This window comes from Macaca nemestrina, chromosome 11 (assembly GCF_043159975.1).
Source record: "Macaca nemestrina isolate mMacNem1 chromosome 11, mMacNem.hap1, whole genome shotgun sequence".
Lineage (NCBI taxonomy): Eukaryota > Metazoa > Chordata > Mammalia > Primates > Cercopithecidae > Macaca > Macaca nemestrina.
The window spans coordinates 81,893,094-81,915,597 of record NC_092135.1 but is presented as its reverse complement, the minus strand read 5'-3'; the positions used below and the strand labels follow the sequence as shown (position 1 = coordinate 81,915,597).

The 22,504-nt window shown below is 38.3% G+C and overlaps 1 long non-coding RNA gene across 1 annotated transcript; it reads left to right on the top strand.

Moving 5' to 3' along the window:
- Positions 1 to 2,416: 2,416 nt before the first annotated feature.
- Positions 2,417 to 5,807, top strand: LOC139357170 (uncharacterized). The gene is made up of 3 exons (XR_011609910.1): positions 2,417 to 2,554; positions 5,349 to 5,380; positions 5,679 to 5,807. It is a non-coding gene; the product is annotated as an uncharacterized lncRNA (long non-coding RNA).
- Positions 5,808 to 22,504: the final 16,697 nt, after the last annotated feature.

Sequence of the window (22,504 nt, the reverse complement as noted above, 5' to 3'; positions counted from 1 at the left end):
TTCTGTTTTGTTTATAAATGAATGTAATGGCTAATAACATTCTATATTGCTCTCCCCTGATGTAATTATTGGGCCTGTTTGAGGTATCTGCTTACTCTGGTTTATTTTTTACAACACCTAACATCATTTGTATTACTTTCTAGGTTGTAGTCACTGAAATATTAAATTCATGGAACTTTCTCAAGGCCTTGATTCAAATATAACGACAATATTTTGGCTAAAATATCTGAAATACAAACTAAAGTCATAAAATGCAGCATACCAAGGTCTAAAAATAATATTTATTACATAGGTATACAATAGTTTTTCAGTGCTTCTGTAGGTGTGGATGCCTTATGGGAGAATCTGAATTTTGTCTTTATATGTTAATATATTATCAAAGTTTTCTACATGAACATGTATTATTTATATTTTGAGGTTAATATGATTTAGAAAAATAAATTAGAACATTTAAAGCTGAAGTGTCTCTTTCTATACTTTTAAGAATGTTATTCTGAAATCACAGGTATTTACATTTATTGTTCATATCAGAAAATATGAAGAAATAATAATTACAACAAAAGTGTACAATTTGCAGAGACAAAAGGAATCATGGAAGTAATATTTTTTATCTTTCAGATGAGGAAACTCAGAAAAAAAGTGTATTGACTTGTTTCATGTTACATCTCTAGTTAATAGGATGGCTGAGAATGCAACCTCCTGAGTGTCATATGTTTCTGTCTATTATCCTTACCTATGGTTTATGTTTCCCAGTTGTTTTGGTCCCATCATCCCTACCATATAATGAGATTTTTAAAGAACCGAGTATCCTAGTTTTATTACAATTCCCTATACAGCAGTAGCTTGAACACTAAGAATTCAATGCATGTCAACTTATTGAACATCTGTGATCCTGCAGAAAATAAAATGCTTTCAAAAGAGGTAAAAATGTAAATACAAGAGAGGTGATAGTAGGGTGGTTCAGAATTAACTACAAGGAATTCAGTATAAGACAATTTCACAGAAATAATTCTTAGGTATTAAAGGCAATTACTTAAAAGTAAAGCCATTTCATAAACCACTAAGCATGGGGATAAGAAAAGACAGAATGATTTAATACAAGTCAAAAATGGTCTTGATGTGAACTCTGGTGGGCATTAGAGATTTGCTGTTTCCCAAGTCAACTGTTTTTATGTAACCCAGATTTCTGATGAGGTTAGTTTGCTCTATAAGATCTAGATGAGATTCCTTTGAATCCCCACCTCATACCTGTGGCTGTTCAATGTCCTGCCCAAAGTATAGGTAAATTCCCCAAGCTTATATTACCAATGAATTAAACACAGCCAGAAATAAAAGCCATTGGTAATGTAAATTGATGTGAGCCTTTGAAAAATACTTCTAATAGTGTCAAGATATTCCCTTTAGCTATATGATACTACATAGAATAAATATTTGCCAAAACATTTTTTTTTTCTGTCTCCAGCATCAAATCTGAGAGCTATGAATTAATAGATTATATCCAACTCGGTCAACAATAAGTTGTAAACTATGGCTATGTAATTATAGAATATTGCTTATTTATAGAATGGAAATTTTAAATAAAAACATGAAGAGTTTCTTAATTTTTTAAAATTCATTTTCTTTTACCTAAAGCATTCTCATATTCCTTGTAAGTTAGAAGCCTAGGATGTCTAACAAATTTTGTTAAGTGAGTAAACAGCCTTGGGCCAAGAGGAATCCAGTATGGTAAGAAGCCTCTCAATTCCCATCCCACATTCAAGTATCCAAAGATTTCCTCCTAAAGACTTGCAGACAATCCAAATGTGTAACTAAAATCACTGAAGGATTTTATGTTACATTTTTGTTACATCTACCTCTCCCTCAAAAATAGTAAGTACCGATTATAAACAGACAGATTGACCAATAAATGATGAGCTTTCTGAGAAAAATACACCTGCTGCTTCATTTCATGCTTAAAAAACAACAACAAAAAAAGAAAAAGAAACAAATTTCAAAGATTGTGATTAGGCAAACTAAGAAAAACAAACACAAAAAAACCTTTCACCTCACATAAACTGTTTTAACAACTTAGCTAGATTTTAATTACACAAAATAAAAATGCAAACTTCATATTTATTGGTCAGTATAATTGTGTTAAATTCTTTTATAGAACTGCCATGACTTGGTTAAGAATATTTGTTGATTCATCATGTTTCATCCCCCTTGTGATGTCAAAATAGAAACAGATAGTTGGGGTGGGCACCATCTTGCAACACCATCCTCAGACTAATGGAGTAAAATTATTATCTCTACTTAGGTTATTTCAAGGTTTTAGCAAGAGTTCTCCAGAGAAACAGAATCTACAGGATATACAGATAAAAAGAAGTTTAGTAGGGGAATGGGCTAATGTGATCATGGAGGCTGAGAAGTCCCATGACAGGCTGCTTGCAAGCTGGAGAATGAGGAAAGCTGGTAGTTGGCTCAGGCCAAGTCCCAAATCCTCAGAACCAAGGAAGCTGATGGTATAATTCTCAGTCTGAAGCCAAAGTTCCAAGACCCCCAGGGATTGCTGATGGTAAGTTCCAAGTCCAAAGGCCAGAATGTCTGGAGTTCTGATGTCCAAGGGCAGAGGAAGGACTTCTCATCTCTGGGAGAGGAAAAAAAAAAAATTCTCCCTCCTCTGCCTTTTTGTTTTGTCTGGGCTGTTGTCCCCCGACTTGAGGGCATATCTTCTCCCTTAATCCACCCACTCACATGCCAGTCTCTGGAAGTATTCTCACAGACATCTAGGGCAGCCCAATCTTCAATCAAAATCAAAGCCACCTGGGTTTCCCTTTCAGCAGAGGGGCAAGCTCAGTGCCTACTGAAGCATTGAGCATGAATAGTGCTTTACCAGCTATCCCTTTATCCAGTCAAGTTGACATCCCCAAACGAACCACCACAAGGAAGCTAGAATGTGCCAAAATGGAAATAGAGTTTGAAAGATGGGGTTTCCAAAGGTGAAGGGGGTCATGGGAAAGAAACATTTTCAATTCTACCCATTTTCCAGGGCCTAATAATAGTTCTACTTCTCATAAGTTTAGCACTGCTCACCAACCAATCATGAATTCCTTCTGCTCTGACATAGTATAAAAGATTCAAAAAGAGATTAATGAACAGTATTAAGACATGTACTGCATTTATCTCATATGAGAAATGGAAATGCTATATTTTACTTCTTTACTATAAAAATCACAGACTTTCCCTGAGGTAAAGATACTCTAATTCTATATCATTTTGGCTAAAATTTCTAGAAACAACCATAAGTTTATTAATGACATCACTAAATCTGATCATGTTATTAAAATTTTTCAGGTTGGGCAATTTGAAGTCACAGTCATTATTAGTGTTCCTAATTGTGAAATTAATATATGTTAATTATAACAAAAACTTTTTTTTTTTTGAGATGGAGTCTCACTGTGTTGCCCAGGTTGGAGTGCAGTGGCACCATCTCGGCTCACTGCAACTTTCGCCTCTGGGGTTCACGCCATTCTCCTGCCTCAGCCTCCCCAGTAGCTGGGACTACAGGTGCCCACCCCAACACCTGTCTAATATGTTATATTTTTAGTAGAGACGGGGTTTCACCGTGTTAGCCAGGATGGTCTTGATCTCCTGACCTCATGATCCGTCCGCCTCAGCCTCCCAAAGTGCTGGGATTGCAGACGTGAGGCACCACGCCTGGCAAAAAAAAACTTTTAAAAATAGAGATCATATAGAAAGAAATACAACTATAGACAAACAATCACCCAAAAATATTCTAAATTCCCAGACTCAAATCAAGATTGTCACTGCAAATATTGTCAGCTCATTTTTTAAACCCCTTCTAAGCTTTCAATTCCATTGAGATGAACTCATAGACTAGCCATCATATTTCATCACTTCTGGTATTTTCTGCTTTTTACCTATGTGAAGCTTATAAGCAATACTGTATTGTACTGTATACATACATATACTGTATGTATATACCCTCACTGTTTACTTGGATTAATTTACATTTTTAGAAAAAATTTCATGTCTCCATTTTTATTTAAATCTTTCAAAGAGATTGATGGTAATTAGACTGCATGTGTATGTATGTGTGTGTGTGTGTGTGTGTGTGTGTGTGTGTGTGATTTAAGTCACAGTTAATAAAGCTAATGCAGCTCTTATGAGCAGAGCCCTATGGAGTAAAGTATCTTCTAGATTGTTTTATGGACTATCTGTTTATCTACTTCTAAAGAGGGCTACTGATGGGTAGGGGACACAAAATGGCCCATCAGCCTATATCAGTAATCAAGTCCTTCTGCCCCTGAGTGCTTTCTGCACAATAATAGAACTTGACCTCATGAGACAAGCATCCAGGAGTTTTCATTGTTACAACCGCCTAACAGATAATTGGCATGCTTTGTGTTTTATGAAATTAACTGTATACCAGATAGCAGCCAGCTCACTCTGGTACAAATGGAAGTTTATACACTATAACTAAGAAAATAGACAGTCATTTAGCTTATTGTCTATAACATGAAATATATATCATTCTCCAAAAATATCACCATAATAATAGTTAATGTATGGTGTTTAATAGCTTGATGATATATCAATACAAATGAGCTACACTATATTGGCTTCGCAGGATTATTTTTACTGCACTCCAGTTCATACCATTAATCAACTCAAAGAAATAATATTTTTAGAAGTTTTATCAAATGTATTATTGCTTAATTATGATGCTTCAAATGAAGGATGTTGTCTCTAATATCAAAGTGTCCTTTAATATCATGTATTGCCCATAAGATTTCATAGGAGAACTCTTATTCAAGTCTCAGTTCCAGAAACTCCTATCTTCTGAGTAACAGTAGGTTTATATTTATCTTACTAACATGATGAATCTTCTACTGGATCATGATCCTCACTTTTATCTGACTTAAGTGAATTAGAGCTGAAAGTGGCATATTTCTAGTAACCAGTAGGGCCTCTGATGTGCATTTCTGCCTGTGTTCTATGAATCCCTGCTTTTGTTATCTTCCTATTCTTATTTTTTCTTTACTTAATTTCTCAGCTATTTGCTTTAGCCATTTTCCTTACACATATTGTAAGCTGCTTCAAGTCCTTTTTGAAACAAATAAATATAAATTAGTAATGTTTATTTCATCAGGCTTCCTGTTTATGAAGGATAATTTGCTCCTATATTTATCTAAATATTTTAACAATTTGTGTATATTTTAATACTCATTGAGTTTGTACAAGAATAAAATCACCCTTGAAACTATGTTAATAGCATTTTCTTATCTTCAATTTTTATTGAATTAGGCAACAAAAAAACCTTGAAAATCCTCTTATTTTTCTTTTAGCTCAAAGATTCGTGAGGATTTTTCAAGCAAAGGTAAGTAATAAGATAAATAAAAAGATTTCTAAAGGGGATACAAATTAATAAACCACAAGAAACTTCACTAATCCAGTATAGAAAATTAGTTCTTAAGAAATCTCTTGGTAATCCACTTTTCAAAGTTCTCCAGTTTGTTCAATAACAATATAAATTTGTATTGGTCCCAGAGGAAGTCACCTCTATGTAGGTAGTATGGTTTCAGTGTTTAGTTTATAATTAAGCACTTGAAATACTTGAGAATATGATTATTGGGGCATCAACCCATTGCATAATAATGTTTTTCTTCTTCCCTCAGATAAATACTATAAGTGTGTCAGCATGAACCACCGATTTACAAGATGCATTATGCATAGTGAATTGGTCAGTATTATCTCCACTCTCTTCTACTTAGGAGACAAAATTGAGATTACACAAATTAAGCCACTGTGTCATTCTTTGATTTCCTTACTTGGTTCCGTATGCTTAAGAATGGAATTATTTCTGCAAAAGTAAAATCAAGGACACATTTTACTCTATAGACACTATAGACATACATAAATATATAAAGGTAATATTCCATTTATTTAGGAAAAGATGCCATTTAAAGTGAAACTAGGGTGGGTACAGTGGCTCATGCCTATAATCCCAGTGAGCTGGGGTACAGAGGCAGGAAAATCGCTTGAGGTCGGGAGTTTGAGGCCAGCCTGGGCAATAGAGCAAGACCCTATATCTACCAAAATAAAAAACATAAAAATTAGCCAGGCATGGTGACATATGCCTGTAATCCTAGCTACTCGGGATGTTGACACAGGTGGATCGCTTGAGCCCAGAAGTTCAAGGTTACAGTGAGCTATGATCATGACACTGCACTCCAGCCTGGGCAACAGAGTGAGTTCCTGTCTCTAAAAACAATAAAAAATAATAAAGCGAAACTAATGTGAGCAATATGGCAGAGCATATAGCATTTTAAAGAGACAGGCAGTTTTAGAAGTGGTTTAATTCAGGCCCCTGATTTTTAGATGATACTGTTGGCCAGAAAGCTGAGTGATTTTCCCCAACGTTATGAAGCAGGTTAAAACTCAGGCCCTCTGATGGCCCAAATCTGCACATAAGTATCAATACCTCTTTGAGAAAAAATGCTTTTGTCACCTTCCATAATATCTTTTGATCACAGGGAATATTTGTTATATAATTACCTCTATATTAGGTTGGTTCAAAAATAATTGTGTCTTTTGCAATTAAAATGCCAAAACAGCAATTACTTTTGCATGGACCTCTTATGTTCTTTTAAAAAATTATTCTAAATACAACTTTTTGGGACAGTGGTTTGTATTTGAATCATTTTGCCATGTCTAATTAGTGGCAATAATGAACTTTCTATTCACATAAGAACATTCAACAAACAAATTTCACAGGGCACAGAGAAGGGTAGGAATGAATTGTAGAAAAAAAACACTAAAAATAAAATCATGAATTTGTAGGAAATTTTCTTCTCAGTTGTGCGTACCTTCATATTTATTTTAATCATCTTCTATACAAAACTTGTCTAGATACCAACATCAACTAGATAAAATGTAGATATTAACATTAACTATTCAGGAAGTAATTTGGTAGCAAATGACAGAAAAAAAACAAGCAAAATTAATTGATTAAAACTGTACATTTTTTGACTCATATAACTTGAAAGTTGAGGAGTAATTTTAGGACTGGCCAGCTACAGAAAATAAAACAATGTCAAAAAAACTTTCTTGTTTGTGCCATTACGTTTTCTACATTGCTATGGCTTGGTTAAATTCTTAGCTCCCTCTACAAGGTAGAAAGATAGCTGCCTACACCATACAGCTTATAAATCATCCTAAGAGCAATTCCAGTGGGTCAGGTAGAAGGATATTGTCTTCAGCAGTTCCAAGAAAAATCCTAGAATCTAACCCTCAAAACTCTGATTGGATCATCTACTCACCCCCTAAATTAATCCTTGGAATTTGTTTGCTTAAGCCTGGTCACAAGGCCACTCACAGAGCAGGGTTCAACTCCACCTCATTCAAAACACATAGCGTGTAAATGGAAAAAGCAAGAATGCTTTTGCCAGAAGTAAACATGAAAGTTGAGCAGGCCAGAAATGATAGATGTCTTCTGCAGTGTATTTGTTAGGCAGGGAAGAAAGTTTGGAGCTTCTTTCCCTTCCTTATCTCCCTGTTTTGCCCCCATAAGAAGTTGCTATGGATTATTTTCTACTACACTGACTGGAGCACACACAAATAATAGGTAGAGTCACAGTGCGGCACCAGATTTCACATGGACACAGTCATCAGCCTAACTCCCTCTGTCCGTGGGACAGAAATGCTAAGTAGTAGATCTGTTTTCAAAGTAGAATACTTGGCTTATCATGTTTTCGCTCCATTTCTTTCTATTCCATTTCTCTGTTACCATCATTGTGGTAAAACCCAAGTAAAGATTTGATGTTATAGAAGGGGAATTTGAAAACAAGATAGAGAGCAGTCTTTATTTAGAGTTAGGACTGGAACTTTTTAGGCCTACCTAGTTTAAGAAAGTGCTCCCTGTGATCCAGCCCCAACATGGATCACTATTATCAGCTGTCCACGCTCTCCTTATAATAGAATTATTCATTCATGCCCTTTTCCAAGCGGCTTTGTAATGCTTTTCTGTTGAAGTGAACTCCTGTGTCTCTCCAAATATGGGTTTAGCTATATGATTTGTTTTGGCCAAACATATGTGAGTGAATATAATCTGTGGTGCATCAAATCAGAGGCTTTAAATTAGCTCAAAGGGTTTGCCTTGTGCTTTTGTGCTTCTGCCATCTATCATCAGAAGATTTTGCCTGGGTCCTAGAATGAGAGACATGTGGAGCAGATATGAATCTGAGTTGCAGACTGAAGAAAGCCACCCAAGCCAACTGCCAGACCTGTGAGTAAGACAATGGCTCTTGTTTTAAATCACTGGCATTGTTGGGTTGTTTGTTAAGCAGACTTACCATGCAAAACTGACTAAAACTACATCTTATATAAGTTGTCTGCAATGCAACAACTTGGCCAATTTGGGCCAAAGACAAAACTAAGAAAAACATTATCTTAAGATATTAGAGACATAACTCACATGCTCTCTTTTCAGAGCACTCTTGGGGTATTGCATTTGTTTTAAGACTAATAACCAAAGTAGAATCAAATTACCTCAATGTCATTACTTGCTTCTCTCCAACAGTTTGAAGTTGATATATTAGTCATTGAGTTATTTTTAACATGCCCTCTCTTCTGTCTTCTTTTCTCATATTATACAGCTGGCCTCAGACTTCTCATACCAAATGTTCTTTCCTTCAAACCCACACACCTCACCCTAATCTAAATCTTTCAATCCTTGTGCTACATTCTGTTTCCTTTCTAATTCAATTGACAAAGCAGCAAAGAACATTTCTGGCAAACAAGGATTTCCCTGAAAGACTTGAAAGGAGAGATTAGGGCAAACCAGAATTCTCTTTCCCTGGTAGGCAGAGAAAACAGCCACACTTGTCCACAGGCTTTCCCTACAAACTGCATGGGGAGAAGTAATTAGTCATGGCCAGAATGGGGGCATTTACACTCCCCTCATCCCGTTCATGTCAGTCAACAAACGTCATCTTAATAAAAAAAATTACAAGTCATTCTCTTTTCTGTGTGCCTGTATTTTATTGAATTTTTAATTGTAAAAAGAAATGCTGTTTTATTGTAAAAAATTAATGCAGTTATTTCAAAAAGTTAATCAACTAATAATTCCTTTTCTCCAACATCTCTGAAGTAATCAGTGTCAAATGTTAATTGTACAATTTTTGAAATATTTATTTATGTTTATACTAACATATGATTTTCTACTTTTTTCTATAAAATGATCTTTTTTATCTAAGATGTGTTTTTTTTTTCTATATATATATGTTAACATATGACGGACATCAAGTAAATACATGTTGAAATCTAACTCATTTTTAATCAAAAATAGCTACATAAGTCTTTAGTCCATTTTAATTTGATGTCTGTATATGGTGAGAAATAAAGGTCTAGTTTCATTTTTCTATATATGTTTCATTCTTCTGTATATATTTATCAGGGTTATCTATTCTGTTTCCTTGGTTACGTGTCTATTTTTATGTCAGTACCATGCTTCTTTGGTTAGTATAGCCTTGTAGTATAGTTTGAAGTCTGATAGTGTGATGTCACCAGTTTTCTTTTGGCTCAGGATTGCTTTGGCTACTTAGGTTTTTTGCTGTTCCATACACACTTTAGAATTGCTTTTCTATTTGTGTGAATAATGTCATTAGTATTTTGAAATGAATTGCATTGAATCTGCAGATAACTTTGGATAGTATGGACATTTTAACCATCTTATTTTTTTCAGTCCATGAGCATGGCATTTATTTTCATTTTGTGTGTGTGTGTGTCCTCTTCAATTTTTTTAATCAGGGTTTTATAGTTTTTATTATAGAGATCTTTCACTTCTTTGATTAAATTTATTCCTAGATGTTTTTAACAGTTATTAATAGTTTTTAATAGTTATTGTAAATAGGATTAGTTTCTCAATTTCTTTTTCAAATGGTTCAGTGTTAGAATATAGAAATGCTACTAATTTTTATATGTTGATTTTGTATCCTGAAACTTTACTGAATTAGTTTACTATTTCTAACAGTTTTTTGGTGGAGTCTTTAGGTTTTTCTAAATATAGGATCATGTTGTCTGTGAACAAGGTTAATTGGACTTCTTCCTTTCCAATTTGGATGCCCTTTCTTTCTCTTGCCTAATTGCTCTGGCCAGGACTTCTGGTGTTATGTTGAATAAAACTGGCAAAAGGAGACACCTTTGTCTTGTTCCAGGTCTTAGAGGTAAGGCTTTTAGTGGATATCTGAAATTTATTTATCTTAAGAGTAATTGCAAATATCACTGAGAGAGCTAACATACTAAGTCTCATTATATTTTACATATTTTTTAATACTTTTGTAAAATTTTGCTTGAGAGTAAGTTTTATGTAGAAACAGCCAATGAATTAAATAATGATATTCAAAAAGCATTAACTAACTAGAGTAAAAATTACATAGAGCAAGATTAAGTAAATCAAAGAAAACTTCATCTAAATTATAACTTTATGGAAGGAAAGATCCAAACAGATGACTTTGTATTGAAGGTATTTTGGAAAGCAAATACAGTTCAACTCTTATGTCAGCCAAGGGCCTGAGGTAATTGAAATATTCGAATTGAGTTTTATCCTTCAGCCTGATATTAGATGGCAGAATTTCTAAAGCAAAATAAAGTATACTTTAATATTTTTAGATGTACTCACATTTCACGGTTGAGAGAACAGAATTTTGTGGTGTTTTCCCAAATGCAGGACTTGGGATAACCACTTAACTTTCCATCAAAATAGTAAAGTTTACGAAAAAGCAGAAGCCCTGTGTTCCTGTTAGTCCTCAGGTAAATTACAAAACAACCATTCTCTATCTGGTTGTTATGAAACAAATCCCAGTAATGGATGTAAAATTGTTCTTTGCTTTACAAAATACTTGACAAATATAAGAGGTTATCATTAACCATAGTAAGAACATTTCCAGTTTTCTTAACAAACAAAAACAGTTTAAATATGAAGTGTCCCTGATTCTATGTTAAAGAATGGCTTGCAAAGCTAAGTTATGAGTTTCTCTTGAACAAAAATATTAATTTTCTGAATTTTTATATCATCTATGACTGGTTTCCCTGGGGCCTAGAAGTGCCATTGCAGAAATACCGGGGTGGAACTGACTGGATAACATATTTCATCCATATGGTATTTGTCTGTTCTCACATTGCTAATATATATATACTAGAGACTGGGTAATTTATAAAGGAAAAAGGTTTAATTGACTCACAGTTCAGCATGTCTGGGGAGGCCTCAAGAAACTTACAATCATGACAGAAGGCACCTCTTCACAGGGTGGCAGGAGAGAAAATGAGAGCTGGGTGAAAGGGAAAGCCCTTTGTAAATCCATCAGATCTTGTGAGAGCTCACTCACTATCATGAGAACAGTATGAAGGAAACCGCCCCCGGATTCAATTATCTCCACCTGGTCCAGTCCCTGATACATGGGTAATATTACAATTCGAGATGAGATTGTAGGTGGGGACACAGCCAAACCATATCATACATTCAACCAGAAGCTTTTATAATTGAACACTTGTATCTCTAAAAGTAAGTTTGTTTTTTCAGAGACATTTTCTTAATTTTCAAAAATAGTCCCTTTAAAGCCCAAGGCACTGTTGTGGCAATTGACACTGTAAAATTAATCTGCTTAAAGTGTTAAGTTTAGCCTACAGTTGCCTCCTTACACACTTTAATTTGAGTCTAAAGGTTTCTCCATACATAGTGAACTATAACCTAACTGGATGTGTAATTACAGTGGCCAAGTTTGGAACAATCACAAGCATACAACTGTTCAAACCATATTCAAATAAGGCAAACACCAAACTGTAAGCCAATCCAACTGTTTCTGTACTTCATTTCCTTTTTTTTTTTTTTTTTTGTATGTCACATTCCTTTTTCTCTGCACAAATGTTATCCAGTCATATGGCTGCCTCAGAATTGCTCTGACCCTATCTATTCCGGTTCTAGGGACTGCCTAACTTGCTAATCATTCTTTGCTTATTTAAACACTGTTAAATTTAATTTATCTAAAGTTTTTCTTTTAATAGGGGGAAAGTCTAATATTCGACCTGCCCTAGGATTTTAAATAACCTGATTTGGAGTTAACTCTACAAAGGTAATAAATAAAACAAAATTTATGATCAAATAATTTAAAAGATACTTTCTAATGCCTCACATAAGATTATTAAATACCAGACAAAATTAAGAAAAATATAGCCCTATAACTACACAAGATATTCATTAAAGAGCGATGTATTTAATATTAAAATAACATCTATAAAATCAAGGTGCATTGATCTTTGAACTTCCAAAGACCAGTTAGGAAGTCATCATTAAACAGAATTAGGCACATATAAAAATACTTTTAAACAATAATAACATAACCATATTAAGATTGAGTTGGATTAAATAGGATTTAAGCACAGCTTAATTCTTTTTTATCACCATCCTTTAAACTAGCTCCATCAAACTATTTTTTTCTTGTAGTAAGAAGTCCAATACAACCGAATACCAAGGCTTTAGTTTTTCATCTACTTCTAAGCTTTCTTGCACTCTATGCCTTAAGATCCATAATCTTTAGTACAAGAGAGGCCATGATTGGGTTTGTCAGTTTCCCCACGTGGGTCTTCTATCCCTTCTCCTTGACTCATTTTGTTTACACTTGGGTTAGAGTGAAGGGAAGAAGGACAACAGGAAAGTTACTTAATGTTTTTATTTCCTTTATTTTGTCTTGTGTAGAATAAGAGAAATCAAATATGATCTCTATGTTTGTTCACCTGAGTAATTATAATTCTACCCTCTTTTATTCAAACAAACAAACAAAACACCCAGAAAAGGAGCTGAAAAACCAAATGCAAACTTTACTTCTACCTATTGTTTCTAGGGCTCTTGTGGAGTCAGTGGCCCTCAGACCACTGAATACCAAATATGCACCATGTTTTCTGGCTTTAGGTCCAGTCTCTAGTGTAGCACATTTATTTTCATGAAGATTTATAGACTAGGACTTCACAGGTAAGCTGAAGTAATTAGGAAAAAAGTAATTAATATTTGAAAGTTGATCATATGAATTGGGTCATTCTTGTCACATGCAACCAACAGTCAAGAAGCCAGCAGGGGGCGGGTGGAGGAGCACTCAGGGCACTTAACATTCCTCCACAAATATAATTTTCTGCAAGCTTGGAAGCTGAAACTGCCTAAAACCGGTTTTATCTAATGACCACTGAAACAATCTGCTGCAACTCTCAGACTAGTTTTGCCCAGGGTTGTGGCTGTCATTTACCAATCAAAGCTTGCCAACTTCTCAAAACCTTACTAGTGCCAATGAAATTTCTCAAAGAGCAATATATAACATTTCTCCTTTTCATAAAACCTGTAACCTTCTCTATCTTCTTCAGAGAGAACAGTTTCAGTTAAAGCCAGAGACTATCTCCCCAGTTTGTAAGCTGATATTTCCAGTAAAACTCTCTTTTCTACTCTCTATCTATACTGGTAGTCTCTTGGATAGGAACCGGATAGAAATTTTTTTTGGTCCAATGCTTATCACCAAATAATGCTTACTATATATCAGCCACTACACTAGTTCACTATTGTGTGAACAGAAAGATCCTTGACTTCACAAAGCTGTCTGTTGAGTGTTCACAGACAATAAAAACTAAATGTAAATAGTTACATAGATTGCATAGTATGTTCAAAGTTGAGAGAAGGAACGAAGAAAAGTGTGAATTAGGCCAAAGGAGATATGAAATATGCAGGCAGTGGGGGAGCAGTTGGTTAATAGGTTGCAATTTTAAATAGGGTGGTCAAGGTAGGAGTCACTGAGAAAGTAACACCTGGGTGAAGACTTGAAGCAAGTGAGGGTGTTAGCCAGAGGGAAGAGGAAACAGTAAATGTGAAGTTCCTAATGTGAGGCCTCTGAACCCAAGGTAAGCCATCATATCCCCTGTTACCTGCACGTATACATCCAGATGTCCAGATGGCCCGAAGCAAGTGAAGAATCACAAAAGAAGTGAAAATGGCGGGTTTCTGCCTTAACTGAGGACATTCCACCACAAAACAAGTGAAAATGGCCGGTCCCTGCCTTAACTGATGACATTACCTTGTGAAATTCCTTCTCCTGGCTCATCCTGGCTCAAAAGCTCCCCCACAGAGCACCTTGTGACCCCCACCCCTGCCAGCCAGAGAACGACTCCCTTTGACTGTCATTTTCCACTACCCAAATCTTATAAAACGGCCCCACCCCTATGTCCCTTCACTGACTCTCTTTTCGGACTCAGCCCGCCTGCACCCAGGTGAAATAAACAGCCTTGTTGCTTACATAAAGCCTGTTTGGTGGTCTCTTCACAAGCACGCAGGTGAAACCTAGGAGAGGAGTTAATTTAAGAAAGAACAAGAAGGCCTAAGTGCTTGATACTCAGTAATTGAGTTGAGAGGGCTAAGGAGGGAGTGAGATGGCACATAGGCAGGGTTTCCTCAGCCATTGAAAGACTGTTTAACTCTTGCGGAATAGGGGAGCATTCAAAGTCCAAATAAGATAAATTGCATAATCTAGTTTACAATGTTAAAAGGCTTACTCTGGCTACTGTGTTGAGAAAATAGTGGGGGGTGGGGAGGGATAACGTATCAGTGTAGACTAAATTATACTGTGATAGCACACAACACACATTTCAGAGATTTAAAAAGCAAAGTATAAAAAATTGTTTCCTTACCTCCATTACATAAGCTTATCTGTGGCTTATCTGTGGCTCTGCTTCTTGTTGACTTCCCTCCAGGACCCTGGCTGCTGGAACAGTTGCTATCTGGAACCTTGCCAGTCTCATAGCAAAGGGAAAAAAGACAGAGTGAACCAGGTGCTGGCTCTTAAACCTTCTGCTCAAAAGTGCCCTGAGTTACTTCTAATCACATTTCATTGACCAGAGGAAATCATGGGGTCAAGTGCGACATCAAAAGACAAGAGCACAATTCTCCCACAGGGAGGAGGGAAACCCTAACAAAGACATACAAACATTTTGAATAATAATACAAAATAATAATAATCTTTCCTCTCCAAAGGGAGAGAAAGGAGCGGAGATTATTTAGGAGGTTATTGTAATGGTCTGGGTGAGAGACGGTAATGACTCATTCCACATCAATCACATCTCAAACAGTAGGGTCTTGAGATTTCCAAGGGTGTTAAACAGAAAAGAGCAGAGGAGGTGGCAAAGAAGAATAGAGGCTCAAACAAGAATAAAAGAAAAGAGGCTTTAAAAAGGCCAAAAATAGGAAAAAAGATTAAAGAAAGGGATATGAATACTTACAGCCGAAATTCTCCAGAAAAGAAAAAAGGATTCCAAATAAACTTATATTCTAAAGAGAAGACTTTGATAACCTATTTATTGCTTTTTATAGATTTGTCTGACTGTGTAATTTAGAAGAAACAGTTTTGTTCAAAGCATGCCAATTTTGCCTCTTTCATTTGCGCTGTAATGTTAATTTGACAGCAGGAACTCTCTATTAATTTTTTAATTGTTCTTGATTCCACTAGATGTTGTTGAGTAAGTATGGAAAAGTGATTAAATTCAATTTATAATTCCTATTGCAATTCCTCCTAATGCTTTCCTTTGTAGACTCTTCTGGGCAGTAATGAATCCCAAAGCCTAATCTTACTATGTTCCTTCTTTTATCTACCACAATTGGTTCATTCATTTATGTTTATTCCTTATGTGTGCCAGGAAAGATACTAGATGCTAGGGATACTAGCATAAAAATTACTACTTTTGTGTGCAAGATTTTATAGTCCAGGGATAAAGATGAATGGATTTATTGAGGTAAACGCTATTTTGGAGGAAAGTATGTGCAAAGATAACACAGAAAGAATAGTCAAATGCCAAGCTTCATAAAGAAGAGGTGCTTTAGATGAATCTGGATAAAGAACAGGAAATTTATTTATTTATTTTTAAAAAGTGGGGGTGACAGTTGTCATGCACGTCCATGTGAAGAGACCACCAAACAGACTTTGTGTGAGCAATGAAGCTTTTTAATCACCTGGGTGCAGGCGGGCTGAGTCTGAAAAGAGAGTCAGCGAAGGGAGATAGAGGTGGAGCCGTTTTATAGGATTTGGGTAGGTAAAGGAAAATTACAGTCAAAGGGGGTTGTTCTCTGGCGGGCGAGGGAGGGAGGGTCACAAGGTGCTCAGTGGGGGAGCTTTTGAGCCAGGAAAAGGAATTTCACAAAGTAATGTCATCAGTTAAGGCAAGGACCGACCATTTTCATTTATTTTGTGGTGGAATGTCATCAGTTAAGGCAGGGGCAGGGCATTTTCACTTCTTTTGTGATTCTTCAGTTACTTCAGGCCATCCGGACCTATCCATGAAAGTCACAGGGGGTGCGATGGCTTGGCTTGGGCTCAGAGGCCTGACATTACTGCCTTCTTATATTAATAAGAAAAATAAAACAAAATAGTGTTGAAGTGTTGGGGTGGCAGAAATTTTTGGGGGTTGGTATGGAGAGATAATGGGCGATGTTTCTCAGGGCTGCTTCAAGCAGGATTAGGGGCAGTGTGGGAACCTAGAGTAGGAGAGATTAAGCTGAAGGAAGATTTTGTGGTGAGAGGCGATATTGTGGGGTCGTTAGAAGGAGCATTTGTCTATAGAATGATTGGTGATGGCCTGGATGCGGTTTTGTATGAAATGAAAAACTAAGGCCGGGCGCGGTGGCTCAAGCCTGTAATCCCAGCACTTTGGGAGGCCGAGACGGGCGGATCACGAGGTCAGGAGATCGAGACCATCCTGGCTAACACGGTGAAACCCCGTCTCTACTAAAAAAAATACAAAAAACTAGCCGGGCGAGGTGGCGGGCGCCTGTAGTCCCAGCTACTCGGGAGGCTGAGGCAGGAGAATGGCGTGAACCCAGGAGGTGGAGCTTGCAGTGAGCTGAGATCCGGCCACTGCACTCCAGCCTGGGCAACAGAGCGAGACTCCATCTCAAAAAAAACCAAAAAAACAAAAAAGAAAAACTAAACGGAAGACACAAGGTCTGAATAAAAGAAGGAGAAAAAACAGGTATTAAAGGATTAAGAATTGGGAGGATCTAGGACACCTAATTAGAGAGAGCCTAAGGGGTTCAGCGTAATTACTTGCTTGGTTGGTGAATTTTTAGGCTCTAAGTTTTTTTATGTTGTCATACACCAGGCCAGATTGATTTAGGTAAAAACAACACTCTTCATTTAAGAATATACAGAGGCTTCCTTTTTTAGCAGTGAGTAAGTCAAGGCCTTGGTTTTGGAAGACAACTGCAGCTAAAGAGTCAACTTGGGCCAGGAGGACTGATAAAGTTTTGTTATGCCCAGACCGTTTATTCCCCGAAGAAGACCACCAGAGTCCAGAGTCAAAGCTAAGCAGCAAGGATCTTTATTACAGGTTTGAACCTGGAACTCTCACTTGCTCACGAAACGAGACGGGCAGGAGAGCTCCCCCACTGAGCTCCGAGCAGTGTTATATAGTCTAAGAAAAGTGGGCATAGAGTTATTATACAAATCAGATATATGATTGGCTAGTGTTTGAACAAGGCGATTTGGCTAACTATGATTGGTTCCCGCCATTTCTGATATTTCAGTTCAACCTTTGAGGCGGGAGAGCAGGTTTATGTCAGCAAGAGTTTATCTTACTTAAACACGTCTTGTGACCTTGCCTCAGAACTTACAAAATCTCTGGTACGTGCAGAAAAACAGGTACTCACAGAACTTACGAAATCTCTGGTATGTGCAAAACAAAATCTCTGGTACGTGCAGAAAAACAGGTACTCACAGAACTTATGAAATCTCTGGTATGTGCAAAGATTAGAGAGCAGAACAAAGGGTGTAGCGGGGGGGGCGGGTACACATCTATCTTTGTGTCCTTTCAGTTTGTGATATGTCTGTGATGCTAGCATATAAGTCATTAGAGAGGCTATAGAAGGTCGGAAGGTCGTGACAGAGGTTGAAATGCCTGCTATTCCAGTACCGAGAGCAATAGTGGAGGCAGAAAGTCCTAAACCAACCAGCAAGGGAATTAGTGTAATAACTCTTTTTTTGTCATGTCAGTGTCATGAGGGGAACAGGGAGCTCTTCAGTCCCATTTGCACATTGAATTTTGGGAGTAAGGAAAACTAGTGTGCATGTGCCTGTCCAATTAGCAGGTAGACACATGTAGGTAGAGGATCTACAGAGGAAGACCTTGTGCAAGGCAAAACTGGAGATGCAAAGTAAAAAGGTGAGAGGGAGTGCTGAAAGGGGTGTCTTGTACCCCGACTCCTAGGGATCCAGCTAGGGCGGCAGCCGTCAGAGGTTGTAATGGGGACTGATGCGGTAACTGCGTAGAGGGGGAGGTTCGATTTTCATGGTGTATGAGAAAACGTTGAGTATCTACGAGCAACCTTTCACTGTTATTTTCGGGGCTGGGTATAAGTAAACAAGAAGAGGGCCTGGGAGGAGAGTCTGACGAGCAAGGGGAAGGTAACCAAGGATGGAGTGAAATACAGGGTAAGTGTCTTCCTAAGCAATAATTACTGCTAACGTTTTTAAGTTTGCCTGTATTGATAGAGGGTTTGTCTGTTATATGGAACTGGAAAGCTCCAATTGTTTCAGTGATGTGTGTAGTTGAGCTTTGGAGATGAAGAGTAAAAGAACATTGAGAAGGTGAAAGATTACCTAGGGGAATTCCAGTGGGTCTTTGCCAAGAGATACATAAAGGAGTGGCCATAGGAATAGTAGTTTGTGTTGTGAGAGGTCTAAATATGGGGGGAGTAGAGTTGGTATAAGGAGAAAGGTTTTTTAAGTAAGTGCGGAGGAGGGCGGCAACTTGCTGATGTGAAATGTCTGGGGAGGTCCTGCTGGACCTGTCTAGAAAGTAAATGAGTTCTTCAGGAGGGTAAAGGTGAGGACTGTTAAGGAAGTTCGTAGGTGTAAGGAGAAAGGAGATGTTGCCTCGTCTGCATGTAAGGTGGGCACAGCTGTGTAGGTGCTTGAAGAAAGGGAAATGCAAAGCCAGCAGTTGTTCACTAAGGAAGGATTAGAAACAGCTAGGAGAGAATGGGTAAGGTTGATAGTGTGGTGGAGATAGCTGGGGAGAGGTAAAGGGTGGCATAAGGATGGGAATGAGAATAAGAGTGAGTATAAAAGTAAAGAATAGAACTTCATCAGGGCGGAAGTATTGGAGGGTGCCCTACCAGCAAAGATCATCTATCCACTCTAAGAGGAAGTTAAGAGTGGCGGTTTGGGGAGAGCACCAAGAGATATCAGCTGTGATGGCTTGAAGAAACAGTATAAACTGGCAGTGTAAACAAGAGTAGGGCATTTATAAGTAGTTGAGAACGGAGAATAGGAGTATGACTAGACAGAAGATAGTAGGGATGACAAGTTTTTGGGGTGCAGTCCAAGTTGGTCTGGTGTCTGGAATGAGACTGGGACCTAATAAAAAGGAGTGTCCACACAGGAGCTCAAATGGGCTGGAACCTGTAGCAGTCCAAGGACAGGCCTGAATTCTGAGAAGGGAAAGTGGTAAAAGTGTTGTTTTGTCCTTTTCAAGTTGGTGACTGAGCTTGGTGAGGTGTGTTTTTAAAAGATCATTAGTCCTTTTACTTTTCCTGAAGATTGAGGACAGTAAAGGATATAAAGGTTTCACTGAATACCAAGAGCCTGAAAAATCATTGCTTGGGTGATTTGACTAAGAAAGGCTGATCTGCTATTGGACTGTATAGAGGTGCGAAAGCCAAACCAAGGAATTATGTCTGACAGAAGGGAAGAAATGACCGCGGTGGACTTCTCAGACCCTGAGGAAAGGCCTCTACCTATCCAGTGAAAGTATCTACCCAGACCAAGAAGTATTTTAGTTTTCTGACTTGGGGCACGTGAGTAAAGTCAATTTGCTAGTCCTGGGCGGGGGCAAATCCCCAAGCTTGATGTGTATGGAAGGGAGGGGACCTGAGAAATTCCTGAGGAGTAGTAGAATAGCAGATGGAACACTTGAGAAGTGATTTCTTTGAGGGTAGATTTCTAGATGGAAAGGAAATGAGAGGTTCTAAGAGACAGGCTAGCGGCTTGTAACCTAGATGGAAGAGGTTATGAAATGACAACAGAATAGAATGGGCCTGTGAGGCTGGAAGGAGATATTTTCCTTTGACTAAGAACCATTTGCCTTGTGTGGGAAGAGATTGATAGGTGGAAGTTTCAGTGGGGGAGCAGGTGGGAGTGAACAATGTGAAGGAGGAAAACTACCTTGAGGGATAGAAGTTGGAATGCTAGCTGCTTTTTTAGCTAACTTATCAGCATAAGCATTGTCCTGAGTGATGGGATCTGATGCCTTTTGATGGCTGCTTTTTTAGCTACCTTATCAGCATAAGCGTTGTCTTGAGAGATGGTGAGGGGAAGAAAATAGATTTTGGAAGTTATGAGAACTGTAGAGAGTGAGTTGAGCATAGTTTGTGATTTTTAGGGTCTCTAACAGTATTAAAGCAGTGGCAGCCACTGCATGCAGACATGAGGGCTAGGCTAAAACAGTAAGGTCAAGTTGTTTGGACAGAAAGGCTACAGGACATGGTCCCAGCTCTCGTGTAAGAATTCTGACCGCACTAACCATGCCTAGGAAGGAAAGGAGTTGTTGTTTTGTAGAAGGGATTGGGGTTTGGGAGATTAGCCGGACATGATCAGCAGGGAGAGCACCTGTGTTTTTATGAGAATATGCCGAGATAGGTAACAGATGAGGAAGAAATCTGGGCTTGACTGAAGTAATGGGGGCCGTCTGTGAAGCCTTGCGGCAGTACAGCCCAGGTAATTTGCTGAGCCTGATGGGTGTCAGGGTCAGTCCAAGTGAAAGCAAAAAGAGACTGGGATGAAGGGTGCAAAGGAATAGTAAAGAAAGCATGTTTAAGATCCAGAACAGAATAATGGGTTGTGGAGGGAGGTATTGAGGATATGGGTTTGGCACCATGGCGTGGCTAGGCAAAACAATTTGGTTGATAAGGCACAGATCCTGAACTAACCTGTAAGGCCTGTCTGGGTCTAGGACAGGTAAAATGGGGGAATTGTAAGGAGAGTATATAGGCTTTACAAGACCATGCTCTAACAGGTGAGTGATAACAGGCTTTAATCCTTTTAAAGCATGCTGTGGGATGGGATATTGGCGCTGAGTGGGGTAAGGGTGATTAAGTTTTAATGAGATGGTAAGGGGTGCATGACAGGTCTCCAAGGAGGGAGCAGAGGTATCCTATACTTGTGGGTTAAGGTGGGGAGATACAAGGGGAGGATGCGAAGGAGGCTTTGAACTGGGGGCAGCAATGAGGCGTGGCTGTAACCTAGGAATAGTCAGGGAAGCAGTTAATTTAGTTAAAATGTCTCGGCTTAATAAGGGAACTGGGCAGGTAGGGATAACTAAAAAGGAGTGCTTAAAAGAGTATTGTCTTAAGTTGGCAGCACAGTTGGGGAGTTTTAAGAGGTTTAGAAGCCTAGCCGTCAATACCTACAACAGTTATGGAGGCAAGGGAAACAGGCCCTTGAAAAGAAGGTAATGTGGAGTGGGGCAGCCTCCATATTGATTAAGAAGGGGACAGACATACCCTCCACTGTAAGAGTTACCTAGAGCCTCTGTGATGGTCCTGTAGGCTTCCTAGGCGATCGGGCAGTGTCAGTCTTCAGCTGCTAAGCTGATGTTATGCCCAGACCGTTTATTCCCTGAAGAAGACCACCAGAGTCCAGAGTCAAAGCTAAACAGCAAGGATCTTTATTACAGGTTCGAACCTGGAGCTCTCACTTGCTCGTGAAACGAGACGGGCAGGAGAGCTCCCCCACTGAGCTCCGAACAATGTTATATAGTCTAAGAAAAGTGGGCATAGAGTTATTATACAAATCAGATATATGATTGGCTAGTGTTTGAACAAGGCGATTTGGCTAACTATGATTGGTTCCTGCCATTTCTGATATTTTGGTTCAAACTTTGAGGCGGGAGAGCAGGTTTATGGCAGCAAGAGTTTATCTTACTTAAACACGTCTTGTGACCTTGCCTCAGAACTTACAAAATCTCTGGTATGTGCAAAACAAAATCTCTGGTACGTGCAGAAAACCAGGTACTCACAGAACTTACGAAATCTCTGGTATGTGCAAAGATTAGAGAGCAGAACAAAGGTGTAGCGGGTGGGGGGCGGGTACACATCTATCTTTGTGTCCTTTCACTGAGACGATCTGGGAAGGAGTCAGTCAGAGAACCTTGGGCCAGAGTTCCAGGGGCTCTGGAAGTGGTTGCCAGGTGAGTTAACAGTCTGATTTTCAGTAGGGTCCCGCACAGATGGGACACGGCTTAGGAGGAATCCTGGGCTATGGATATTGCTTGGCCTAGTGGCCAGATTTCTGGCACTTGTAGCAAGCTCCTGGGGGAGGCACCCTGGAGAAATCCCTGGCTGCTGTGGTTTAGGCATTTAGAAGTTCTTGTGCGCTGGAGATGTGACTGGGGTTTCTCTCACAGTGGAGGCAAGGAATTGCAACTC